The following is a 4,812-nucleotide window of genomic DNA, read 5'->3' as shown; positions in this document are numbered from 1 at the left end:
TCATTCTTCTGCATGTGGCTGTCCAATTTTCCCAACACCATTTGTTGAAGAGACTGTCTTTTTTCCATTGGACATTCTTTCCTGCTTTGTCGAAGATTAGTTGACCGTAGAGTTGAGGGTCCATTTCTGGGTTCTCTATTCTGTTCCATTGATCTATGTGTCTGTTTTTGTGCCAGTACCATGCTGTCTTGATGATTACAGCTTTGTAATAGAGCTGGAAGTCCGGAATTGTGATGCCACCCATGCTTTTTTCAAGCCCAGCTAGTATCTTTATATATAATCGTTATTCTGAATTCTAGTTCCGACATCTTACTAATGTCTGTATTGATTAGGTCCCTGGCAATTGGTACTGCCTCGTGTTCTTTTCTTTGAGGTGAGTCTTTCCATCTTGTCATTTTGTCCAGAGGAGAATAGATGAATGAGAGAACAAAATGCTAACAGGGTAAACGACCCCAGAAAAATATACACTAAAGAAATCAGAAGAGACCTGAAACCGGGGGGAAATAAAGGGAAAGAAAAAAAAGAATATGATCAAATATGATCAGGCTGGTGAATAGATCATTGCCACACACCAGATTTTGGGCATATTTTGGTCTGTTAGAAGAAACTGCCTCCCAAAATTTTAAAGAAAGGAAAACATATATGTACAAAAATAACGGTAAATACGATGAAGGGATGGAATACGACTGTAAAGATGAAAATTATAAAAGATTCAATAAAAGGAATTGATAAGAAGTTGGTTGAAAAAGAAGAGAAATTAAAAAAAAGCGGGTGGGAGAGAATGTGATCAGGCAGGAGACTAGAACAAAGGCATACACTAGAGATTTAGGGTATATTTCGGTCTGTTAGAAGAAACTGTATCTCAAAATTTTAAAGACAGAACAACTTATATATACGCAAAAAATAAGGTTAACTGCAATGAAGGGATAGAATATGACTCTAAAAATGAAAAATAAAAAAGATTTTTAAAAAAGGGTTCGCCTGGGTGGCTCAGTTGGTTGGGCGACTGCCTTCGGCTCAGGTCATGATCCTGGAGTCCCGGGATCGAGTCCCGCATCGGGCTCCCTGCTCGGCAGGGAGTCTGCTTCTCCCTCTGACCCTCCCCCCTCTCATGTGCTCTCTCTCTCTCTCATTCTCTCTCAAATAAATAAATAAAATCTTAAAAAAAAATAAATAAAAAAGGGATCGATGTTGGTTGAAAAAGCGAAAAAGAAAAATTAAAAAAAAAATAGAAAAAGAAAAAAAAGAAAATTAAAAAAATTAACTTTGAAAGACTAAAGAATCATGGGGAAAAAAGCCATGAATTCTATGTGCTGTATTCCCCTAGTGCTGGAGTTCTGCCGTTCTCATTGATCAGTAACTTGGTCTCTTGGTCTTGGCTGGAAGGGGCCTGTTGCAGTGATGCTCAAATGTCTTTGCCCAAGGTGTAATTGCCCAGCCCTTGCCAGGGGCCGGGCTAGGTAATCAGTTCAGTTTTGCTCTCAGTATCTTTTGTTCCCTGTAAGTTTTCCATACAGCTTTGGAGGAGGAGAAAGAAAATGGTGGCCTCCCAATCTCCTCCCTGGAGGAGCTGAGAACTCGGGGTCCCACTCCTCAGTGAGCCCCCAGAGAAAAGCGGTCAATCACTCCTATCTCTCTGGTCTCTGGCCGTACACAGTGCTCACCCGGCCTGTGACCTAGTGTTTCTTTCTTTTTTTTTTTTTTTTAAAGATTTTATTTATTCATTTGAGACACAGAGATAGAGAGAGAGAGAGAGCATGAGCAGGGAGAGAGGCAGAGGGAGAAGGAGAAGCAGGCTCCCCGCTGAGCCAGGAGCCCGATGCGGGGTTCGATCCCAGGACCCTCGAATCATGACCTGAGCCAAAGGCAGATGCTTAACCATCTGAGCCACCCAGGTGCCCCTGACCGAGTGTTTCTATCTCTGGCACACGACCCCGTTTGGAGTCTCCAAACCCAGCAGATTCCTGCAGTGCGCTTCCGCGCCGCTCCTGGGGGAGGAAGGGCAGTCTCCCCTGATCTGCCGCTTGCTGGGTCCCTGCTTCCAGAAAGTGGTCGCTTTTCTGTTCAGAGAGTTGCTGCTATTCTTTTCTTTGATCTCCTGTTGAGTTTGTAGGTGTTCAGAATGGTTTAATACCTATCTAGCTGAATTCCTGGGACCAGACGAAATTTAGGTCTCCTATTCCTCCGCCATCTTGCTCCTCCTCCTAGAGGGCCCATGCTCTTGACACTCCAGTGCTCTAAGGAAGGCAAAACCCAGTTGCCCATTTACAATTTAGCTCAGACCATTCACTTGTGAGACGTGTAACCTACCTGTGAGCAAGCCGATTACAGGTCGTTAACCCTCCAAACTCAAGGATGACATCACTGAGCATTTCAGAGGCCTCCCCGCATCGCACAACTGAGACAGGAAAGGCCATCTGTTGGGCCAAGTGTGAGAAGAGAGGGAGCTGCGCATACTCCCAGAGGCCAGATTCCCACAGGCCTCCAGCATCAGGTCTCTGTAGAGAGCCCTCCCAGCTGGAGCCCAATGCTCCCACTCCCTCCCAGTCACTCCCTCTGACAGATCCGTCAACCTGATGATGCCTGCAACACCACATTCTTTAATCCCAAATTATGCACATATAATGATGCAGAAATTATTATGACAACATATTTAATTTTCTCTTTTTGGAGCCAAAGGCTACATGTTTTAACAGTGGGAACAAAGAGTAAATGAGAAATCACTGACATATGTGCAATGTAAATAACAGCATTGACCTGGCCATTTTATCTTTGTAGAAATAAAGGCAAAAGAAGGAATATTTGCAAATCAAATCACCTGAAGCCTTATCTATATAGAGGCAAGAGCCTGTCTCACCAGTCTCTGTACTTTGTCACTGGTAAATTAAACCCTACTTTGTAAGAATATCTACTGTGACTTGTTTTAGTTACAATGGTTTACATGTATATAATCCGTGACCTCAAAGCTAGGACTTTTTCACTGCAGCAAACTGTATTTGTTTAATGCTTGTAAAAGATACTTGAATTTACTCAACATTTTAGTACCATTCAAGTCACTGTGAAGAAACAGCTGACATCACAGGCCTGAGACTATTATCCTTTGAGATTCAAAGTTTGCCCTTGGCTAGAGTTTGGGACCTTATATTTCAGGAGATTTCCCATAATTCTCAGAAAAGACAAATGGCTCCGTGTGCCTATTGCTTGTGTCAACAATGTGGCTTATGCTGGTGATCTGCTATCCTTCTGGAGGTCTAGAATTTTGGTTATATTTTAGAGAAACCGTCCCCAATAATAACCCTGTGCATGGAGTTTCTTTCTCTCTAAGATTTTCTTTATTTTAGAGAGAGCACAAACTGGGTAAAGAGCAGAGGGAGAAGCAGACTCAAGTGGGGCAAGAGGCAGAGAGAGAGGGAGAAGCAGATTCCCCACTGAGTAGGCAGCCCAATGCGGGGCTCGATCCCAGGACTCCAGGATCATGACCTAAACTGAAAGCAGATGCTTACCTGACTGAGCAACCCAGGTGCCCCATGGCATGGAGTCTCTAATGTGCTTCCGTAGTAGACATTTCACAGATGCTGTCATAACTCATTGATGCAACTTAAGGACGCAGAACTCTTTAAGAACTTTAGTACTTCTGCCTTCTCCCTTGGCTGATTTTGCTTTGTATCCTTTTGCTATAATAAATAAATCATAGCTGTTGAGTATATGCTGAGTCCTTTGAGTCTTCCTAGTAAATCATTAAATCTGGGGTAGTCTTGAGGACTTTCAATACCACCATTCATTATGCAGTCAAATGTTCTACCACTGAGCTATACCCCCACACCTCCACCACCATTCATTTTGACTTTTTAAGTCTTAGAGATCTGGCCATAAAAGCCGGTGTGGTTTCTCTCCGAAGTCAACATATGCTATATACTGTCCCAACTATATACACAGCTTTGTGTGTGAGGGACCCAAACATTATAATAAAAATATACTGCTGTGTGTGGCCATTTACTAAGACACACACACATTAAGTGTCTACTAAGGAAAATAAAAAGCTAAAGACAACAGAAGGATACACTGGATGCAGGGATAATGAAAGAAAAATGGGCTGCAAGGTATCCAGCTCGGGCAACAAGACAGAACACTGGGATTCACTGAGATGTTTCTCAGGCACCTCAAACGTGATGTGTAAAACCAAATGCCTCCTGTGGCCCTCTTCTACCTCCCTACCATCTGAAACCCAGAGATTTTCTATAAATCCCTACAACATTGTAACAGATTATGCAGCTGTTAAAAAGTTAAGTTTGGTTTATCTCACTCAACCTGAAGGAATGGCCAAGGTGTAGAGTCAAATGAGAAAAGGGGATTATAGCTAAATGAGCAGAATTTGATCCATTTTAATAAAAATGATGGTGACCAGGAAGACAGACTTATCCTATGAGAAGGAATATAGGAAAGGACACGGACATGAATCCTGCAGCTACCCTAACTGGCCTCAAATCCCTAATCTCATATTTCTTGGTTAAATGTACATCTCTTGGTAAATCCCTTAGCCTTTCTGTACCTCAGTTTTCTGATCTGTAAAACAGGGATAACATCACCTACCACAGGCATGTTGCAAAGGTTAAGAGTTGATGTGTGTAAAACATTCAAAACAATGACTGAAACATGGTAACATACCATGTCTGCTTGCTCTCATTATTACTGTGGGTGCATCCTCATGGTGATGGCCATGACCACATGACACATGCAGACAGGCTCAGTATGTATGAATACTGATAAGGTGTGGAAGGATGACCAGAGAGAAACATTCAACCTGGAGACAAG

The 4,812-nt window shown here is 42.6% G+C and overlaps 1 long non-coding RNA gene across 1 annotated transcript; it reads right to left on the bottom strand.

Moving 5' to 3' along the window:
- Positions 1-228: 228 nt before the first annotated feature.
- Positions 229-4,806, bottom strand: LOC145718423 (uncharacterized). Its single transcript, XR_014141800.1, has 2 exons — positions 3,504-4,806; positions 229-487 (listed from the first exon to the last, which is right to left on the bottom strand). It is a non-coding gene; the product is annotated as an uncharacterized LOC145718423 (long non-coding RNA).
- Positions 4,807-4,812: the final 6 nt, after the last annotated feature.

Source organism: Leptonychotes weddellii, unplaced genomic scaffold, assembly GCF_054177405.1.
Source record: "Leptonychotes weddellii isolate Sample4059 unplaced genomic scaffold, ASM5417740v2 HiC_scaffold_15472, whole genome shotgun sequence".
Lineage (NCBI taxonomy): Eukaryota > Metazoa > Chordata > Mammalia > Carnivora > Phocidae > Leptonychotes > Leptonychotes weddellii.
This window is presented reverse-complemented; position numbering and strand designations above follow the sequence as displayed.